The 8073-nt window shown below is 46.1% G+C and overlaps 1 pseudogene; it reads left to right on the forward strand.

Annotated features, from left to right (window-relative positions):
• The first annotated feature begins 7322 nt into the window (after positions 1–7322).
• Positions 7323–7465, forward strand: LOC139011934 (small nucleolar RNA SNORA48; annotated as a pseudogene).
• Positions 7466–8073: the final 608 nt, after the last annotated feature.

An 8073-nucleotide genomic window follows, 5' to 3' on the forward strand; every position in this document is an offset into this window, starting at 1 on the left:
AAGAGGAATCAGCCATGGAGAGGCAGTCTGGTGTAATAGCAAAGAACTCAGGCTCTGGAATCCAGCAGCCAGGGTTCAGATCCCAGCTCTGCCACTGTGGGGCTATGTGATCTTGGTTAGTTGACCTATATCTCAAGGTGAAACAGTACCTACCTTATAGGGTTATTGTAGGAATAAAAAGAAAAGTTATATATGAAACAATTGCACGATAGATGCTGTGTAAGTCTACTGCCATTTTTCTATTATTGGCCTACAGTAAACTCTGGGCCTCCCTGGGAAGGAAGGTGAGTCCACAGGTAGATTGCATTTGGCACAGTCCTGTGTTAAGACTTAATGATTGCGAAGGGATTCACCAAAAATAGAAAACCTCCTAGGCCAGTGATGGTGAACCTATGACACGCGTGTTAGAGGTGACACGCGAACTCATTTTTTTGGTTGATTTTTCTTTGTTAAATGGCATTTAAATATCCTATCTAATAATAGACAAACATGGTAATTGACCATACCTTCGGTACGCCTCCCATTGGCTAATCAGCACGATATGCAAATTAACCGCCAACAAAGATGGCAGTTAATTTGCATACGTAGGCTCCAAGCGGTGGAGCGAAGCCTGACGGCCCCGGGGTCGGCAGAGCAGCGAGGCCTCATGGCTCCAGGCCGGCAGAGCCGTGAGGCCTGATGTTTCTGGGCCGGCGGATCAGCAAAGGCTGATGTTTCCGGAGCCGGCTCCGGCCGGAACTCGGCCAGAGCGAAGGCCTGGGCCCCGGGTGCCAGAGGCAAACTGGTGCCAGCAGCCAGGGGAAAGGAAGGCCTATTGCATGAATCTCATGAATTGGCAGAACTTAAACCTCAACTGGAAGAGAAATGGGGGGAGAAGCTAGCGTTTTGAGCTTCTATCATGAGAGTGAACTGTGCCACATAAAATGGAGGTATTTCTCAAACCTAGCAAACAGTTCAGATGTCAAACACCAGAATAAGATCTAATCTTGTGGTGGTTCTAAAATGTATCCACAGCCCTAGCCGGTTTGGCTCAGTGGACAGAGCGTCAGCCTGCGGACTGAAGGGCCCAGGGTTTGATTCCAGTCAAGAGCACATACCTTGGTTGCAGGTTCCCCAGCCCGGGTCGGGGTGTGTGCAGGAGGCAACCAATCAATGTGTCTCTCTTACATTGCTGTTTCTCTCTGTCTCTCCCTCTCCCTTCCACTCTTGAAAAAAATAAAAATCAATGGAAAATCCTCAGGTAAGGATTAACAAAAAATAAAATATATCCACAAATTTCTTTATATTGTTCTCTTCAAGAGGTCAAATTTAATCTCCTTCTATCCCACTCCCCATCCCCATGTGGGCTATACTTAATGTGGATAAAAAAGGGATTCTATAGAAAGTAACTTCACAGGGTGATCTGGTCATAAATTCCTAACTGGGCAGAACATGCTGGGTAGCCTTGCCCCAGGCATGTGATTTATTTGGTAAAAGGTTTACCTTTGCCTTAAAACAGCCCTGTGCATCTAGGTTAACACACCCTTGAAATGCCCCCCTTCAGACTCCTACTTCTGAACCATGACCATCCTCAAGAGAGCACATAGTCTTTTCTTTTTTTAATATAGACTATGCTATATGTTTATTTTTTTTTATATTTTATTGATTTTTTTACAGAGAGGAAGGGAGAGAGATAGAGAGTTAGAAACATCGATGAGAGAGAAACACCGATCAGCCGCCTCCTGCACATCTCCTACTGGGGATGTGCCTGCAACCCAGTACATGCCCTTGACCGGAATCGAACCTGGGACCTTTCAGTCCGCAGGCCGACGCTCTATCCACTGAGCCAAACCGGTTTCGGCGATATATGTTTATTTTTTAAGTTGATTTTTTAGAAAGAGAGGAAGGAAGAGGGAGAGAGAGCGAAACATCAATGGGTTGCCTCCTGCACACACACCCTCCCCCCAGCCAGGGATCAAGCCCACAACTCAAGCATGTGCCCAAACCAACAACCTCTTTTTTTTTTTGGAGGCACTGCTGGGATTCGAACCCACCAACAACCTCTTGGTGCATGGGACAATGCCCAAGCAAATGAGCCACACCAACCAGGGCTTTTTTCCCAGCTAATATGTTTTTATTGATTTTAGAGGGAGAGGGAGAGAAAAATCAATGTGCAAGAGAAACATCCATCAGTTGCCTCCTGTACGCACCCCAGCCAGGGCCTGAACTCGCTACCTGGGTATGTGCACTAACTGGGAGTTGAACCGGCAACCTTTCAGTGCACAGGACAACGCTCAACCAACTGAGCCACATGGGCTAGGGCCAAGACCACATAATCTTTCTTTTTTTTCATTGATTTGAGAGAGAGAAACTTATTTATGCATTCATTGGTTGATTCTTGTATGTGCCCTGACCCTAGATCAAACCCACAACCTTGGTGTATTAGGACAACACTCTAACCAACTTAGCACCTGCCAGGGCCGAGACCATGTAGTCTTAACTACCCTGTAGTTGGGTCCCCACCTTGCTTTTTCCCACCTGTGTAATCTTCATTAAGTTCCCTCCTTAATCTCAAATGCATAAATAACACTGCAAACTATTATTCTCTACTGCATTGATCTCAGTCTGTTGAGATCTTACTTCCAGGTGTATTTTTTATTTGGCTTAAATAAATTTTGGTAAAAATTTTATACAGGCTTGGATGTTCTTACTTCAATATTAGTGATTCACTCTGACAATTAGAATAAGGCAGAAGTGTTGAAGTGTGACTTTTGAGAGTAAGTCATAAAAGGACAGTGTCAGTCTCTCTTGGATCATCAGCTCAGAAGGAAACCAGCTGACAGGTTATGAGGTTACTCAAGCAGTCCGTGGAGAGGCTCGCATAGAAAGAAATGGAGGTCTTCGGCCAGCAACTAGCCAGATGTTTATTTTAAGTTTGGGGGTAATTTTTATGCAGTAATAGATCTCTAATACAGGTCTTTATTCTAAGCGAAATGGGAAGACATGAAAGGTTTTAAACAAATAGGACCAAGAACATGATGAATTTGCTGACTTATAAACAATGAGTACCACGGCCTAGGAGCCAAAAGAGGATAGTGGAGACACAAAGGAGGGAGAGTAGTTTCTACCCAGAGGTCAATTATTAGGAGTCTTTTATTTATGAGTAAAACAAGAAGCCAAATTAGCTTAAGAAAAAACGTATTTGGCCCTAACCGGTTTGGCTCAGTGGATAGAGCGTCGGCCTGCAGACTTGAAGGGTCCCTGTTTGATTGTGGTCAAGGGCATGTACCTTGGTTGCAGGCACATCCCCAGTAGGGGGTGTGCAAGAGGCAGCTGATCGATATTTCTCTCTCAGCGATGTTTCTAACTATCCCTCTCCCTTCCTCTCTATAAAAAAATCAATAAAATATATATATTTTTAAAAACTTATTTGGCTCACATAAGTGAAATGTTCAAAGAGGTAATTTTGGCTTCAGGCATGGCTCCATCCAGGCACTGCTCCATCTTTTGGCCCTCCTATTTCCTGTGTTGGCTTCATTCACAGGCAGGCTCTCTTAAGCAGCTCTGGGTTTACATCTTCATATCTCAGTAACCTCTGAGAGTTAGCTTCCTATTAGTTCCAATGAACAACTCAGATTGGCCCTCATTGGCCCTGCTTCAGTCACATGCTCATCATTGACCCAATCACAATAGCCTGAGGGGGGTGGGGGTGAAATAGTCACATTAGCCAGGTTCAGGGCACAGACCCACCAGGAGAGCATAGGAAAAGTGTTGGTTCCATCCAAACCCCTGTGGACAAAAAAGGGGTGCTGCAATAAATCATGAACTCCTAAATGGGCAGATCACACCCCAGGCCTATAACTTCTTTAGTGAAAGGTTTTTAAGCCAGTCTTGTCTATTGCCCTTGTGCATCTAGATTAATACACCTTTGAAATGCCAGAAGTAATATCCCTAGAAGGCATAACCACCCTTAAGAGAGCACATAATTTTGTAATCCAATCCTCACCTTCCTTTCTCCTACCCTCATGGATCCTTCCTTACTTCCCTCCTTAATTTCAAATGCATAAAAGAAACTGCAAAACTGTCTTTCTTCGAGATCATACTCCCTTATACATTGTCAGTTTGGCTCAAACAAACTCATAAATATTCTCTGTAGGTTTGGACTAGAAATAGGAGAAGGCCGGGACCTGAAAGAAAAATGAGGAGCTGGGGGGGGGGCGGGGGGAGAGAGAGAGAGAGAGAGAGAGAGAGATCAAGAAAGAAAGAAAGGCCGAAACCGGTTTGGCTCAGTGGATAGAGCGTCGGCCTGGGGACTGAAAGGTCCCGGGTTCGATTCCGGTCAAGGGCATGTACCTGGGTTGCGGGCACATCCCCAGTAGGAGATGTGCAGGAGGCAGCTGGTCGATGTTTCTCTCTCATCGATGTTTCTAACTCTCTATCTCTCTCCCTTCCTCTCTGTGAAAAATCAATAAAATATATTTAAAAAAAAAAAGAAAGAAAGAAAGAGAGAGAGAGAGAGAGAGAGAGAGAGAGAGAGAGAGAAAGAAAGAAAGAAAGAAAGAAAGAAAGAAAGAAAGAAAGAAAGAAAGAAAGAAAGAAAGAAAGAAAGAAAGAAAGAAAGAAAGAAAGAAAGAAGGAAGGAAGGAAGGAAGGAAGGAAGGAAGGAAGGAAGGAAGGAAGGAAGGAAGGAAGGAGAGAAAGGGTTTAGGTGTCCAGTTTGGGGTAGTCAGGAAGGGTCTCTGAGAACAAGAAATACCTGAAAGGAGCCCAGAAAGCTGAATGGCAGACATCTGGTGGAATGGCTGGAGGGAGGAGGGGATGGGCAGGCAGAACCAAGGAAGGACCCTCTCAGCAACAGGGCAGCAAGTGCAAAGGCACCAAGGTGAGAACAATCAGACACATTCAGGAGGACCTGCCTGGGCTCAGTACAGCGGGAACACAGAGCAGGTCTCTGGGGAGATAGGAGAAGGGACAGTAGAGAGCAGCAGAGGCCTGTCTTGAAGGGTCCTGACTGCCAGGCTGAGTTGCTGGAGAAGCCATAGGGTAGTGGGAAGAAAGCAGTTAAAGTTGAGGAATTGTTAATGGTGGGGAGAGGTCCTCATCTCCCCCTGGTGTCCATGGGAGTGTAATGCTTATGATATCCTGAGAAAAAGAATTTTCTGAGACTTACATAGAAGAATGAGTGATTTTTATTTGCGTGGAATTATATCCCTGAGTGTCCAAGGTCCCATTTCCCCTTGACCCACCAAGGAAGAAGCATAACTTCAGCTTCAGAAGAGCTAAAATCAGAGTCAATGTCCAAAGTTTCTGTTCCGTGTCTGCACAGTCCAATACAGCATCAGGCTAGCTTAATTTGTGTTTTCCCACTGCAGTCCATCAGTCCATTGCATGTGGGATGTGCATGGCCATGAGCCAAAAGCAACAAGAGCCAAGACCAACGAAAGAGAGAACTCATATGTCTAAAGGATTCTGTATTCCCAAATTTTCTCAGGTTTACAGTGGGCACACCCATTCTAGCCAACGATATCTGTTCCCAGGTGTGACTGACAACACCTTTCTTGGCCCCCCAACTTCACTCACATGCATCTATCTCCCTCTTTTTTGGACCCCTTCCCCAGAAATCTGCAGGGAATGGGCTGGTGGTTCCCTGGGGAGAGTGAAATTGCATCTTCCTGGTGAAGCTGCCCAAATGACATGCCTATAATGCCTGGCTTCCCCCTTTGTTCCTTTCTTCTTATTATTTTTTAAATATATATATTGTTATTGATTTCAGAGAGGAAGGGAGAGGGAGAGAGAGATAGAAACATCAATGATGAGAGGGAATCATTGATTGGCTGCCTCCTGCATACCCCCTATGGGGGATTGAGCCCACAACTTTGGCATGTGTCCTTGACTGGAATTGAACCTGGAACCCTTCAGTCCACAGGCCAACATTCTATCCGCTGAGCCAAACCAACTAGGGTCTCCTTTCTTATTATTACCGTGAGGCCCCTGGTCTGGCCTGTGCCCTCTCACAATCCGAGACCCCTTGGGGGATGTTGGACTACTGGTTTCCACCTGGTCCCCGCAGGCCAGGCTGAAGGACCCCACTGGTGCACGAATCCGTGCACCGGGCCTCTAGTATGCATATAAGATCTTTGCTTAATCTCTTCCTGACCTCCCCTCTCCCTCCTTCCCTCTGAGATTCATCAGTCTGTTCCATGTTTTCATGCCTGTACATTGAGTGTCTGCCCCCTGGTGGTTAGAGCACATCATAGCTACCAGTCAACTGGTCACTTAGGTTTTTATATATATAGATAACTAGCTAATTACAATGGTTTCAGAATGACTTGGTTAAGTCTGTGTTTTAAAGAAGATATTTGGGGCTGATAAAGAGATCAGTGATGCAGAGATTAAGTGCTTGCTCAATGCTCAGGCAGCACTTCTTTTCAACAGACCCTTGTTTTGTTAGGGCAGACAATATGTCCAGCAGAATGAATATACTTCCCAACCTACTTTGAGGACAGGGGGGCCATGTGTCACAGTGTGGCCAAAAAGATGAAAATCAGAAGTTACTGAGTGTAACGACTCTTTGTGGCTTCTTCCTTCCTCCTGTCTGAGCACAATGTGATGGCAGGAGTTGAAGCTACCATCTTGCAACCATGAGGAAAAAGTCTAGAGAGTTGAAGAGACCACAACCCTGACTTCAAACCCACCTTCGCCCACCTCCAGATTTGAAGCTAAGTGAGGAATGAATAAACCCCTGTTTTGTTTAAGTCCTTGTCACTTAGTAGGCATCAGGCAAGGTAAAGAAGGGTGAGGGCCCCTCTGGGGCTTCTTTCCTGATTCCCTTCAGACCACAGATCCTCTATCCTTCTTGTCTAGCATCTCACTTCCCAGCTACCTAGGCCCCCTCTCTCCTCCAAACAAATGTGCAAGCTAAGACCCAGGGGTGTGAGGAGGACACAGACCCACAGTGTCTGGGACAAGAGGACAAGCAGACTGGGATGCTGCTAAGAAGCCATAGGACTGGCCCAGAGAGAGCCTCGGATCCTTCCTAGCCCATTCTTCTCCATGTGACTTGGTCTAAGGGGCTTCCCCACAAGCTTTCCCAGGCTTCCAATATCAGTGCCAGGCTCTTTGACAACAGCACAAGGCCCTGGGCAGCCTGCAGTTCCTGGCATTGTATCTACAGGGTAGAAATTGGACATATGTGTCCAATGGGTGGGAAATGAGGAAATACAAAGGCTGGAGGAGGGGTGACCCTCACAGTCCCTCCCTCTTGGTCATAGGCGTATGTTCCCCATACCTTGGGGTAGGTCCCATGTAGGCCCGTAGTTGCTAATATTAATATTGGCCTTCTTACCCCCTGGCAATGGGAAGAAGACACCCGATTGGTGGTGTTGGTCTTATATCAATCAGGGGCAAAGCAGACATGCAGTCCTTAGTTCATCCTAGCTTGATGCCTGTCTTGTGGCCCGAGCTGTTTCATGCCTGAGGCACATTAAAATATATATATACCCTCTTTACTGAAATGGACTGTGTGCGTTGGGCTTTATATCATCATCACACTGAGTCCTCGCAGAAGAGCTACTATTTACATTTTGCAGAACACAAAACTGAGGCTTAACATTAAATGACTTGTCTAAGGTCACAACATTTTCAGGATTCAAATCCACAGCTCTCTGGCTCTGACACCCAACCTTTCACCACTTAGTTCCTGTCAATGTCACCTCCATTTTGAAGAGCCAGGCCAGACCTTCACGAAACCTGTAGGAGATGCCAGGTTAGAAAAGGGTTGGAAAAAATGGTAAGAACAATTGTCAGTTCTGAGCAGCAACTGTACATTTCCCTGTGTACTTTTCCTATATTTTAAAACTTTCTCAAAACAAAAATTGTTTTTAAAAAATGAAAGAAAGAAGACAAGAAAACACAGGACTGGGTCAGAGGAAGGGACCAGGCCTGGGCTGGAATGGGGCCTGGGCAGGAGCTCAGGGTAACCCTTCCGCATAAGAGCCCCAGTGTTCCTGAGGCCGGCTGCCATCCAAGAGCAACATGGTGGGCACCAGGCCATGTCCGCCCCTTCCCCCCAACTCTGCTCCCAGGCAGGTGGGT

This window comes from Myotis yumanensis, unplaced genomic scaffold (genome assembly GCF_028538775.1).
Source record: "Myotis yumanensis isolate MYYU_CA2020_CCGP unplaced genomic scaffold, mMyoYum1.0.hap1 SCAF_5, whole genome shotgun sequence".
NCBI lineage: Eukaryota > Metazoa > Chordata > Mammalia > Chiroptera > Vespertilionidae > Myotis > Myotis yumanensis.